Raw genomic sequence first — 14,723 nt, 5'->3', positions numbered from 1 at the left:
GGGTGCTTCAAGTTCCTCTCCTCTCCTCTCCTCTCCTCTCCTCTCCTCTCCTCTCCTCTCCTCTCCTCTCCTCTCCTCTCCTCTCCTCTCCTCTCCTCTCCTCTCCTCTCCTCTCCTCTCCTCTCCTCTCCTCTCCTCTCCTCTCCTCTCCTCTCCTCTCCTCTCCTCTCCTCTCCTCTCCTCTCCTCTCCTCTCCTCTCCTCTCCTCTCCTCTCCTCTCCTCTCCTCTCCTCTCCTCTCCATGCATTTTAAGTGCCTGTTAATTTACGAGCCTTTCCTTCTTAGATTTTCAGTTTCTTAAAATGTCAATGAGTCAAAATGCAATTTTAAATACCGGCTGTCTACTTCAAACTGAGTGAAGTTGCTGGTAATGCTATGGAAATCAGGACTGAGAGCAGAGGTCAGATCCATGTGTTTGGAGTGTGTATTGCTGCTGCGAAGACACTGATCAGTCATACCGCACTAGCTGAAATGTCCTGTGGCCCGAATGCTTCATGTCTTGGCACAGTGCATTCCTCCAGTCCTGCTGAGAGCCCACAGTGGTCCTCACAGGGTGGGAGGCCACTGGAGATGACAAAGCATTACTTATCGCTGTGACTTTGTGAGAGCGTGTTGTCAGTGAGGAATTGAAAAGCACTTCTGGTTTATGGGATGTGTTACCCTGTGCATCAGCAACCAAAGAAAGGCACAACACACCAGCTAGCTCATCACAGCGATTTCCCATCTCCTCTGTTTTCATTTGGTTCACTGCCAGCCACAAGACTAAGTGCTGCGCTATCTTGGGGAAGGTGGTTTGCTGATGTGTGGCAAAGGGGAGGGAGATCTGGGTCTTTTATGCATGCTGCTCCTATTTATGAAATCGCTGTCATCTGACCAGAAGTCATTAATCTTTAGGAGCAAGGGAGGGAGTTGGAATGAGTGTTGGCTTTTGGAAAGAGGCTGGACTTTTTTAATCTTACACGTGTCCTGTCCATTTCAGTCTTGGGACTGGTTGGCAGGGAAAGCAAACGAATGTCCATGCAGCTATTTTTCCTGCACAAAATATTTCGATTGCACAGGGTCTGTCAGCTTGGCATTCATCATGAACCTTAATGTTTAGAGGAGAAAATCTGTTCTAAAATGGTCAAAGAAAGAAAGTCACCCGCGTATTTGCATTTTAGTGCTATTAGTGGTGCTGTATTCAGAGCAGCTCTCCCATCTGAGGACTGGTTTGTAGTGTAACTGCATTTTTGTAGGTTTCCTCTGAAACAGAAACAAAACAGAAAAAGAAGCATCAAACCACAATTTTAAAAATAGGATGCTTTAAGATGCCTCCTGAAAGTCACAGGCTGTCCTTATATCGTTCAATTTTTGGAATTCTTCAGGAGTGAGAACAGACTTGGTTGTCAACAGAGTGCTGTTCACAGAAACTAGGCAGGAAAATGAAAGAAGGCTCGCTATTGTTCGGCTATGTGGTGTAGGCTGCAAGAATGCGTTGGGAATGCAGCGCCTGCATGTCAGGCAGAGAGAGAGGTCTTTGTGTGAATACACTGAAGCAGAATGTCAATCATATAAATAACTATTATCTGATACATATATTTTTTATTTATTCTGGTCATTGCAGTCATGCTTCTTCAATCGGAATCCACAAGGGTAGTTATCGATTTGCTGGAACTTAATGGTGTCTAATCGAAGCTGTCCAGATCTCGCATGCAGGGGAGCTGACCTACCACGAAGCAAGGAGCAGCGCAGGAAGCATCGTACCTCTCCGGTGCCCTCTGCTTTGTCTTGACTATGTCAGGGTGATAACTTGTGAATAGGTAGCATCCAACCACCCTGCTCTGGTGTCACTTAAAAGCAGCATTGTTTTTCCTAAAACAGATGTTTTTGTCATTCCCCAGGGGAAAAAAAAAAAAAAAAAAAAAAAAAAAAAAAAAAAAAAGCGCATAATTTGAAATATTCATAATTGAAAAAGGAAAACTTTGGCTAATAGAAAAGGAAGCTACATGCTTTATGCAAATGTAAAAAGCCCAGGCTTTATCTCACAATGGTTAACATTGTATCAGGATGCAATGATGTAAGAGCACTGTTATGAAATTCCTCAAAATCCTGAACATGTTAGAGGCAACATGCCTGACAAGGGTGCATCTGTGATTAAAATAATTTTTCTCTTTAAGCAAATTAACTCTTGAAACAGAAGCTTGCACAGTTGGGAATAACACACCTGTTATGACCTGAATTAAATTGACCTCCTCTGAAGTCTCGCTTCTCATGGTTTGGTGTTATTTTGTGATGCTTAAGGCAGATCCGCCTTTGAGGTAACACATCTGTGTTTTGCTCGCCAGCAATGGGAGGAGATCACATACAGAAAAATCTGCCCCACTGGGAGAGGTTGAGCCAGTATTTTGCTAGCTTATACCACGTGCTGTGTAGCAATCAAGAGGGATCTGTTTCAGAGGAGTCATTTAGGGCCACGAGGAGCAAATCCTGTGAGTTGCTTTGAACACCTCTACAGATCTGATGTGGCACTCAGAGGTGAGAGCTGCTGGATGAATAAGCAGGGGGTGCACAGTCCTGAGCAATACAGGGGACCCAGTCCTGCACCACTGAAGTCAGCAGGAGTTTTTCCAAAGGGTTACCTCTGATCATAGATAGCCACAATATTATTCCCCTGTACCAAGGCCCAGGTAGAACAGACTTCTTCCTGATGCAGTAAGTGACTAACCTAGGGAGCAAGGAGTAAAAGCTAACAATAAATAACTCTTAAGGCATGCGTCCTCAGGCTCACTGTTTTCTGCTCCTAGCACACTCTATTCTGTTTTATCCTGAATATTGACAAGTCAGAGAATTAGTCTGGAGGACATGGGATTTCTTCTTCCTAAGGCATTACTTTTGTAAAGCCATTAAATGGGCTTAAGTTGAGCCAGGGGAGTTTTAGGTTAGATGTTAGGAAGAACTTCTTTACAGAAAGGGTTGTGAGGCATTGGAACAGGCTGCCCAGGGAAGTGGTGGAGTCACCATCCCTGGAAGTCTTCAAAAGACGCTTAGATGTAGAGCTTAGGGATATGGTTTAGTGGAGGGCTGTTAGCGTTAGGTTGGAGGTTGGACTCGATGACCTTGAGGTCTCTTCCAACCTAGAAATTCTGTGATTCTGTGATTCTGTAAATCGGAATCACTGGTGTTCCCACAAAGAGAAGCTGTCCTAGATGCCACCACACCACCCCTACCTTTGCCAGCAGTGTTACAGGCTGAAGCAGGAAGCTGAGCCATGTTAAAGCCAAGCAATCTTCCACCAGGTTAGCTTTAACCCTACTCAGTTTTCTGGGGCAGATGACCATCTGTGTGCATAAATAGGTGTGCCAACAAAGGAGAAGGCCGCGTGGATAGGAGGAGGCAAAGAGCAGCAGGGAACTTAGAGAAAGCAGGTTGGCTTGTGCTTCAGCTCCATCTCAAGTCAGTGCTCACCCAGAGGAATCAGTACCTGCCCCCGCACATGGTGTCTTAGACTTTTACTGATTCACATCCATCTCCTTTGTTGCACCAGGAACACCGAGATTGCCCTTTAGCCATCATCATCATACCTTCTCTGTTTTCCACAGTGTGTATCGTGCTTGAAAGGCCTTCTTGAAGAGATCTTTAAGAGTGCAGGCCATGCTTACATCAGGATTTCAGGGCGAATCCTGTTATTTCACCATCCCAAGCTGCAGTTTATTCCGTATAGCGAAACACTGACCATATCAAAACCTCAGTTTGTTTAAGTCAGTGTAGCTCTCGTCAGTTCAATAGGGCTGTGCTGATTTGTACCAGCTGAAGATTTATTTCACTACCTCAGATTTCTTCTTCATTTTTAAAGCAACTGTAGCAGTATAGCACTTACTAACAGCACATTATTATGTTAGTTTTCCATGATTCATTTCAAGAATTCAAAGTACACATAACCATTTGTACTTCTTAAATGCTTTACAGAAAATCATCTTGATTGCAGAATCAAATCCTTCTTGTCTGCAAAAATACGGTTTATTATGCCAAAGCTCTGGCAATAACAAAAATGACCAGAACACAGAAATATACAGGATGGATGAATTGCTGTGAATGGCCAATAACTGAAGAAAGCCATGTATTGTTCACAAAATCCTCAAATGTGTTATTTCAGACTAACCTATGACAAAGTTTCAGTCTTGAAGGTAAAAACCTTCTAAAAATATTTTACATCTGTTCTATTTTGGTTACAAAAATTATAATTATTTTTTTTTCCATTAAAACACAATTCAGAATATATTTTAATATGAAATCTTGCAAAATGTTACTGAAAAAATGTTGTTACAGTTCCCTGGGGAAGAGGGAAGGGTTGCTTCTTTGGCATTTATTTTGTGTTATAAGTGCGTAAAAAGGAAAATTTCTTCTAATAGCGATAGTTTAGTCAAAAGCTATTTGAGAGGAAATATGTTTTGACCAAGATAGCGGCCAATTCTTGATTTAGATTTTTGAGCTTTTACAAAGCAAACTGTACAAAGCAAACACTCCAGTTGGGGTTCCAAACTACAACTACCAAATATCTGTGATGACTAATGCTTCCTGGCTGTACTTCATGCTGGCTTGAAAAGAACAAGACTACTTTTTGTCTAAGCCTGCACTAATGTTATATAAAAGGTTGTGAAAAAGGTTGTGTAGGTCCATCCACAAACATCCTTCATTTGCATATGCTTGTGGTGTTTTAGCTAGTGGCTTTGGGAAGAGTTAATCTAGTGTTTAATTAAACCATTTAGCTTTATTTGAAGCATACTTTTTTTTCTAGCTGACAGCATTTTTTCTTGCACAAGGATTTGCTGCAGTCCCAGAAGAAGAATGAATAATGTTTCCTATTTTGACCACAGAGTGATCTGATCATGCATGCTGTCAGTAGACACTGCTACTGCCTGGCTTCCAGGGAGAAAAAAACATCCCTTGTCCACTGTGTCCCAGCCACAAGGAGGTCATGTGGCTGCGGGGTGTCCTGCTAGCGAGGAGAGCATGTGGTGGGATTCCTGGATCCTTTCCTTGCTGTGATACTGAATCTGTCTGTGATAGGGGACGAGTTGGGTAGCCATTAATTAAAATGAAGGTGACCATACTTCTCCAAAATATTATGAAGGTCATTTCTGTAATCTTAATCTAAACTCTTTGACCTTCAGATGAACTCTTGGATAACCACAAAGGAAAAACAGCAGCCCAAAGTAGAGACTAAGTGCATGTCTGATTTTCTGTAGGAATCTGGGCCTCCCAAGTCATAGATTCAGAAGCATCTCACAAACTCATCAAGAAATAAAGGCTGAGGAAGATCTACATGAAAATCATCTTTTGGCTCAGAAGAAAATATTCTGTTTTCCCATTCCTCCTCCCTCCCATCCACCAAATAAGGACTTTTCAACTGACTGCTTAATCCCTGCTAACGCCCACCCTCGTCCCTTGTACTAGCCAGTCAACGTGTTCCTCCCTTGCTCTTCATTAAGCTCTACAGAACGCATTTCCAGTCAACACTGCTTTATATAATGCTCCTATTTGTGCTGCCAGCAATAATCCCAGTCCTTCCCTCGGCTGGCTTCAGTTCCTGTCACAGTGCAGCCCTCCCAGTGACTTTTCCACACTGGGGAGAGGCTAAAGCCTGAGCCTGAGGCTCCAGCAAGACCTGGAAACAGCCAGGGCTCAGGAGGAGGCTGGAAGAAGAGGGGGGCTGGAGGAAGTGGGCTGCTTCCCACCTCTAAACTGGACAAAGGCTTGTGACTATGCTCTCTCCTCCTCCCTGCCACAGCACCCTCCCGTGGATACTCTCAGATGCATAATTACTCCCCATTGCCCTATGGGGAGTTGCACTGAATATTTGGATTATGAAGAAAAGTTTCACTTTATACAAAACTCACTGGCCAGAAGAGCTCAACTTCCAGTTGGGCACCTTACAATGGCCGCATTTTCAGATGTGTTCAGCACTCTACATTTATTTGCCAACTACTCTCTTGAAAAGTTTGGCTATAGTAGCCAACAAGACAGAACTTTATGAAAGGAACAAATTACTGTAGGCAGAACTTGTTAAAAAAAATCAATGTCATGACTAAAAGTCCAAGTCCTACATGCACTTCAAAATCCTGTTAAAAGTCACTGATGCTTAATGAAACATTTTTAAACGCCCATATCTATTTCATGTAGCTGTTTTACTTTATTTTAGTCTGTCCCTTTTTTGCTATTTTTATATTAAAACATCTGCATTTTAAGAGGTCATCTGTGATACTTGCACTGTTCTCATCTAGCAGTTTTGCGGTTATCTTCATTCTTGTATTTTGGATAACTGAAAGTTTCTGCAGTCTCCCTTCTTTATTCTCGCTCAGTTTTCATTCTCTCCTTGGTCTGGACTTTTGTTTAGACAGACTATTCTCAAAGCAGAAATTTAACAGAGTCGTATTAGCCTAACACACATTGAATTTCTACTTCCTCAGTCTGTATTGCTTGGCTGAATGCGTGGCAGCAGTAGGGCTGCACCGAGACGTACCAGGAGGAAGACTCCTACAGACAGTTGTGGCCACTGGGAATTGTGGCAGTGATTCATTTTCACAAGTCCTGACAGCACTGCCTCTCAACCACAGATCCTCTAGGTCAGGGAAACCTTCAGCCAGACGTCTTGGAACTGTCTTAATCCTTTTGCACCCCAGAACATGACAAGGATGCTAAAGCGGGGGGTTATGCTTAGTCTTGGATACAGCTGTGTAGCGGGTACACACATTTCTTAATACAAAGAGGTTGCAATAAAATGACTGCTCTGTTCTCAAATGTTGCTGGCAAATTGTTGTGAACATGGGAAAGAAACAAGAGTGTTGAGAGCTCTGTGTATCATTGAAATATTTAAATATTATGTACAGTGACGCCTGTAATTCAACATTTGCTGTGGTAAACACAGCAGAAATGACTGTAGCATAATGTTATTCCATATTCTAAGCCAGATTCTTGAGGTTTGTTTTATTTATATCACATGTGGCAGGGAGAAATAATTCTAGGAAGGCTCATACGGTATATTTTCTTTTCATGTTGCCAAAATATCTTAGAGAAATCAATGGCTGGGGACTTTTCTGTGTGGCTAAAGATTTATTTTTAACCTCTTGGTGTGCAAAAATCAGGAACAATTATTAATCTGTCCTGAAACTGCAGATACAACCTGCTAGCAACAGATGGTGTGAATGAAAAGCCAGAAGTGGCCATTTTTAATATTCAATAGATTAAAAAATCTAGTTCTTTAATCTTATCTAACCTCTCGTGACCGAGGGTCTAAGGTATTGACTTAAAGACAATATCAATAGCCTTGATTTGAACCTGAATCAACCACAGAAGTGGATCTTCTGAGATACTTCGTACCTCTAAACGATGCTGCATGTTCCTCGTCTCTGTTGACCTTGATGAGAGATGAGCATTAGCATTTGCTGCTGAGCAACTTAAAAAACCAAGCCCAGTTGGAGCAGCTTCTGCTGCAAGTAGTGTGTGGCTGCACTTTGGGGGTTCTTGCGTAGGTCTGAACTTGTAGGGTAGTTAAGAACCAACTCCTGTCAATGCCTAGGGAAGAAAAAGTATTACATTACCAGATATTATCTCAATTGTGCTGTATTTATATATCTCAACTACAAAATCAGGAAGTATTGCCAGCCGTCGTTTGGATGAAGCTGGCATAAACACACAAGCACACATGCACACACACAGAGAACAAAACAAAAATCCCAGGCTGCAAGCCTGCTTTATCTTTCAGTTAGTTACGGACCATGGAAATCTGACTCTTGCAACCTTGCGTCGTGTTTGGTGTCTTGTTCAGGTAACACATGGATGGCTGGGTGCAAGTTTAACGTGCTAGCCTTTCCACAAAATGATCCCCATTACCAAGTGGGGTGATGCTGTGCTAGTGAGGCTATTTTTTGCCTTTTGTGCCATTGCTGGTGTGAGCAGACTGTTGGCAACACAGAATGTCACAACTTCCAAACCATAGCCCAAACTCACCTGAAGTATGGGGAAAGCTGTGTCTGAATTTCAAGCTTGGTATCACTTGTTATTTTCAGTAACATCTCTCCACCCTAGGTTTAGTTGTGAGAAACAAGGCCAGGGGGCTCAAAACCACCCCAGCAGCTGGTATGTAAAGGCAGTGCTATCAACGTGGTGCAGGTGAGAAAATGCCTGGAGTTTCTGCATCAGTAATTTCCCAGGTCAAGTATCCTGTCACTGTGTACTCACCAAGCAAATGCAGCAGATGTGGGCAGATGACAAACTTTACGTGCACGAGTGAAAAGACAAAACCTCTCTCTGCAAACCAAGGTCTGCAATTTAGGAAGCCGTTACTTTCTCTATTTTTAATGCCTTTATTGATATAGGTCTGCACAGACCCCAGCTCCTGGCAGGTCAGCAGCTCCTCACCCACAAACCCCAGCCGTCCCCAGGCCTCCCCCCTGCAGTTGTTCTGCTCTGCTCTGGTGTGGCCCCTCTGCCCCTCTCCACCCACATATAGACAGGCAGAAACCACTGACCACGGTCAGGCAGTCCCCTGACAATACAGCATGTGGGAAAGCTCTTCCAGGGTGACCGGCAGCCTCGGAAGGGCTCGGGCCGGAGAGTAAAGGCCGATGCACCATGGGAGAGCACTGAAAGGACATTGAGTTTTCTGAAGAAGGGAAAACGAGCCTCTCCCCTGTGGGTTTTTCTCTGGAGGCCACAAGAGTGAGATTTCTGAATTGGAGGAAGGAGTGGAAGAAAAAGACAAACCATGAAAAAAAAAAAAAACAGCCAGCTGCACAGATGTAACTTCAATTTAGCACATGATTACAGTGATGCTAGGTAGTGCTCTGAAATGAAAATGCTGGGAGATGCAGGAAAAGATGCGCCTCAGTATCAAACAGTCTTGGACAGGAAAATTCAGTGTGTCCAACACAGTGAGACAAACACCTGATGGATGAAGGCAAAGTCAAACAGTCACTGAAGTCTTATGGCAGCCTGAGCCATTGATGAGAGTCCCAACGTGCTCTGCCCCGGGGAGCCCGTTCCTGCTGCTCTCTCAGACAGTCCCACAGAGAGGCTGGTGGGGCACGGATCCCACAATGAAAACTAATTGCTTTGTTGCTGGTATCATTTTCAGGGAGAGCACTGGTCTGCTCTCACCACCCAGTAATTAACACAAGAATGAGCAACCGGCCATGTGGAGGGACTTTGTGGGGAAGCAGGGAGGAGTGACAGGACTGTGCATTTTGTTGGCATTGTGGATTCCTGCTGGAATGAAGTATCTGTGTAACCATGGCCTGAGAGGTTTCATCTAAAGGTCTGAGTAGAAATCAGCAAAGCATTCTTCGTTTCTACTTCCAGAGGGGAGATGGAGTCTACGTCTTGTACCTAGAACCTATTTACTGGTCTGAAAATGGGGTTTTAAAGATACTATTTGGGTTTGTAACCTTTATGGTTGTTGTTTCTCTAGTGGCTCCATTTATGAAAGAGCAATATTAAAATGTCTGCCTGTGAAAGCAACTTTCTACCAGGCTCTGAGATGAGTTCCTAAATGTTCTGTGCTGTAGTCTACCCTAGTAATTCTTGATACGCAGCGTATATCTTACCATGCAGGAAATGCAGAGTTGAAGGACATTGAACACTAAGAATTCTTCCACTGTGTCATGATTACGGAAACATCTGTTCTCAATAGCCCTCTGATGATCATCTGTAAAAACTCAGTGTCTAATTGTTCCCAATATTTTCCATTTTTAACTCTGACTCTGAACAGTCCAAACTTCAGATGTGTTTCTCTTACCAACCACTTGCCTTACATAGACCTGAAATCGACGTACAGCCCTTGCCTTCATACAAATGCTTCACAAATTCTCACATTGTTTTGCTGTGACATTCAGCTTTGAATGGTTAGACTCTTTATCTGAACTTGGAGTTTTGGAGTGTTTCATATTTCACGGTCTGACGTTTATGCTTCGTGTTTGTCTCTGGTTTTTGACCTGTAGTGAGAAGACCAGACTATTAAATGCAAGTGGTGTTGAATGCAGAACACATTCATCTCTCATGAAAGTGTTTTTTTTTTGAAGTTGCAGAACAAAGTCAGAAAAAAACACTTATCATAATGCACACGCAATGACTACTACAGAATTTCTTATCGTTAGGACATATGTTTTCTCACTGAATGAAGTCTCAATACCAGAACGCATATCTCTGAATGTTTCCACAAAACCTGGGCTATGTTAATGTGAAGATATTTTGCCTTCATACAGAAAAGAGTTTCAGCACTTCTGTGAATGATACAGTCTCTGAAGTACAACCAGCTCTTGTAATCACAACAAGGCAATTCAGAATAAAATTAAAAAAAAAAAAGGGTCAAGGAGTAGATGTGAGAGTGCTCAGAATTATAGAAGTGGAACTAGGATTCTCTCTCTTTTTTTTTTACTGTGTGTGTATATTATAATTCTCATTCATATTTATGTCATATTTTACAAGTGGCAGAAAACTGCTGTTAAGCTTCATAATATCACTGCAAATATCCAAGATTTCTGCTCCGTTTGGTAGACCTCCTTGGCTTACTTACAAACTTCTCATTTTGTCTATTCTCAGAAAACAGAGCTTCCTCTTCAATATAAGCATTTGAAAAGAGAGAAGTCCTGAACTTGAATAATCCCTTAGGGCTCAAGGGGGTCATCTCCAGTGCTATCTACAGGGGAAACAAGAATGTCTCAGGGGTCCAGGTGCTGCCCTTTGCCATGCATAATTTTACTGCATTTGCTGCGCATAAGCAGCCAGTGCCAGTAAATATCGCTCACCCTAACATGGCATGGGACCCAAGACTGGAAAAGACCTTGCCCCATCCTCAGCACATGCAGTTCTGGGATGAGCTTAGTAGAGATGGAAAGCGCTTGAAGCAATCAGTAGTGACTTAGGAGTACCATGGGAGGAAGTCAGCCTACCACAAGCAATTTGTCTGCTGTCTAGATGTACTAATGAGACACTATAAAGGCAGAGGGGAAAAAAAACAGAGAGAGAATTGGAAATTATATCTTCAGATTTTCAGCATTTATTTTAAATCATGTTTCAGTCCACTATTTGATATTCAGTTTTGTTCTTTGTTTCCTGATAATTAAAAGAAAAAAAAGTCATTACTCTTTTGGTCTATATATTGAATCATGCAAGGCATGGTTTATACAGTAGAGCCCTGCTCCATTTTCAGGTAAAAGAAGACAAAGTTCAGTATTTTGCAGGTCTAAATGCTAAGTGCTTCAAGTTTCTGACACCAGGTAAACTGAAGAAAACTCAGAAAACTCTTCAATAACTTAACTTCTTTTCTTTTTGAATGAATGAATGCCTGGTGCTGGAAAGGTGCTAGAAGGTATCTATAGCCATTGACAAGAAAGGCATTTGAGGACACTTAGCGTAATCCAGGCAATAGTCAGCGTCTTCCAAAATTCAGTGTCTCGGCAGGCAGGAGCAGAGATGTAGATACTTTAACATTTAAAAAAAAAAAAAAGGTGAAGGGTTCATCCTACTTCTAGGTAGCATTTTAAAGCTAGCATGGTTAAGGCATGCCCAGTGCTGTTGCCAGCAGCTTGCAAACTGTTTACTTTTGACTTTTTCTGTCTGAAGGACCAGATCAGTGTTGTGGGTGCCATTTAGCATGAGTGTAGAGCAAGCTTCAAGCTTGTGCCTCAAGTGGTTTCACCACCAGACCATTCGTATTTTAAACAACCTCTCCCATACTTCAGCTCATGTAAATTGCTCTGCAGTCCCTGATATCAGTTGATGATCTGTTCTTCCATGTGTAAATCTGATATCTGAACTGTTTGGAACATAATCACACGGAATTAAGCCATTTGAGGCAATGAGTGTAGTCAAAGCCCATGAAATAAAATCAGAAGCATATATAAAATGAAAGTATTTATGATATGAGTATACAATATATATATATATTAAATGTTAAAAAATTTTAGCAGCCCCTTGGCCAGCATTTCAAAACTGGTGATGAGATGAGACAGGTGAGAAATAAGATTTTTACAAGTCAGAGATATTTTCCTGTTTGTGGTTCATTGTATTTGAAAAAAAAATCTGTGATTCATCTCCCCCAAAAGTTGTAGATGTATGTATGCATGTACATACATCACAGTGGTATGTCTGTGTATGAAATATATATCTATACATGTAATATATAGAAAAGTTATAGAGAAAACCTTACCGAAGAAAAAAACTATTTGTATGACTGATGAGTCTAGCACTAAATTCCATAATGGCTTGGGGAATTCAGATAGAGTAAATCATAAATAGCAATCAATCTGTTTTTGTTGGAACTTTAAAACAACTTTGTTATTTTCTCTACTATGTTGCTTTGAAAATTATAGTATGTTTTCACTGGTCTGCCTTCAACAGGGTTTAGTTTCCATTTATGTGATGCAATTTACACTCCATTAATTTGAACTTTTCCGGTAGAATAAAAAGACACCCAGAAAAACAGAGTGTGATATTCTGGCATTTTATTCTGCCTGTAGTGAAGTACAGGCATCATTTCAATTCCAAGGACTGAGCTTGTAGAAATAGAATGTGTAGAGATAGAACTAAAGATAATATTAAACCTGCATTTATAAAACAAATTTTCTGCACATATAACCCCACATTTGCATGTGTAATATAAGTTGATTCTTGCTTATGTAATATTTTGCCAGTGTAAGCATGCAAGATATAGGCCAATTGTTAAAGTGATGCATACATATAACTTGCAAATTCCATTTGATCTATTGTCTACAAACGTGTGAATCTGAACAAATGGCAGCACACAACTTCATATCATGAGATGGAGAAGCAAACTACAATAATAAAATATCTCTTTCTTCATCATTCTTAAATTCCCAGAAGTCTGAGGCAGTTTTGGACCTTGCTATAAAAACAAAGCATTTTAATGGGTATTCATATATTTGCAATGACGTTCCTATTCCCCTTGTCAGGAAGATGTTGACCCATTCTTTTTTATATATTGTTAGTACGCTGAAGTTGTATAGACTTACAGCATTTTTAGAGACACTATAGACTAAGCATGCCCTAACAGTAGAATAAAAAGTGGTTTGTTTGTATTTTGCAGTTTATGAGAAAATTTTCACATGCAACATCTGGACCGTCGCAGATCTGAGTGCAGCCATGGTACTGCTGTGAACGCTACTGGTGCTGAGGTCAGTAAATGTACACTGTTGCCTAGAAAAGAGAGTCGTTTCTTGCTGCTGCATAATATGCAGGAAATACACTTGGCAACTGGGAGAATTAAGTTGGTTCTGCTGTAGTAAAGGGTTGGTGGAGACTCAAATTTCCCATTAGATAGAAAAGCATCGTACTGTAGTTGAGATACTTCATTTTGAATGACTAGTGAAATAATATGGTGGCTAGGCAGTAAGTCCTATCACACAGGCACTCATCTGGAAAAATCCACTGTATTCTTACTAGGAGACCCTCTGCCATTAAGCTGCTATCTGACCCTGTATGTGGAGTGACAATAATGGTACTTAATGTCCTTTGCGGGCTGCTTGTTTATTTATTACAGCCATGTACATTACCATAATGTATTAACAAGCCTATTTCCAACTGACAAAAAAATTACTTTTTTAGTTTTTATCAGTGAAATATGGTCAGTCATCCAACAATTTGCTTCTTTGGCATACCCTCCACTTGCTATAATGAGGAATAAACCAAGAGTATATCTCAAGAAATATATGGTTAGAAACAATGCTTTTATGTTTTCCATATTTTGTTATTTTTGCCTCAAATCATAGTTCAGTTCAGTGTGATCTGACATGGCTGAAATACTGAACCCCCACTCCTCCAAAGCAGTGTTTATTATAGAAACCCGCAAACTTAACCTAACCTAGAGCAGCTTTTCCAACAGTGATATAATTACAGTAGTTATTGTTGCAATAAACCAGATGTTCCTGAACTGGAATGAAAGCACTTCCCCCTGCCCCCTGCATTACATTTGTTACATTGCCTCTTTTCAAGTTTCACATCAGCTGTTCAGAAAGCTTTTCCTTGGTTGAGTGTCATTTACAGATTCTTGCTGCATGAGTCTTTTAGCTTAAAAGAATGAAACACTAGCAAATTTTGAATTTTCATTGCTTTCCTTAAGACCTCAAACATGACAGTTATCAATGTCACTAATTCTTGCCCAGGGTCAAAGACATTTTTTGTCCTTTAGGATACTTTTACTTGGCTAAAAAAACACTTTGAAAAAACTACATAGCTTTCAGATTGAATGAGTACATTGTTCTCTACAAAAAAGAAATGTTCCCCTCCTCCAAATCAATGAAGTTCAGGCAGACTTCAGTGAAGACATAATTTTACCCCACCATTTTGAGTAACTTGCTTGTTAGGCGATAGGGGTAGCTTTGTAGAACAGCATCTTTTTAACTGCTGTATCAGCTGTGGTTACAACTGTGAACCATGAACAACCATTCAAGGCAAATAAAGAGCCCATATTTAAAATCCCATCAGAAGATCATAGTTAATCCTATACTAGACCATGAATTATCTATCATTATTTAAATGTTACACTTTCTGTATTTGTAACAGTGCATTAGTCAACATATTTTTAATATTTTCCAGCCTAATCAAGTCCTAACTGCAAAGAATATTTAGCCAAGAAAGAAGTGGACTATGTTTAAATTACTAGGACCTTAGATACGAAAGTTGTTGTATATATGTGCAAGAAAACCTAAGAGCAATGAATATGAGAAGTC

The 14,723-nt window shown here is 41.0% G+C and overlaps 1 long non-coding RNA gene across 1 annotated transcript in view; it reads left to right on the top strand.

Moving 5' to 3' along the window:
* Window positions 1-14,723, top strand: part of LOC311437237 — an 85,479-nt gene that overhangs the window by 20,875 nt on the left and 49,881 nt on the right. Inside the window, exon 2 of the long non-coding RNA XR_014693384.1 lies at window positions 13,082-13,169. This is a non-coding gene — a long non-coding RNA (uncharacterized lncRNA). The remainder of the gene's footprint in view (window positions 1-13,081; window positions 13,170-14,723) is intronic.

Source organism: Aythya ferina (genome assembly GCF_964211825.1).
Source record: "Aythya ferina genome assembly, chromosome: 5".
Taxonomy (NCBI): Eukaryota; Metazoa; Chordata; class Aves; order Anseriformes; family Anatidae; genus Aythya; species Aythya ferina.
The sequence above is the reverse complement of the archived record's forward strand: the minus strand, read 5'-3'. Positions and strand labels throughout refer to the sequence as shown.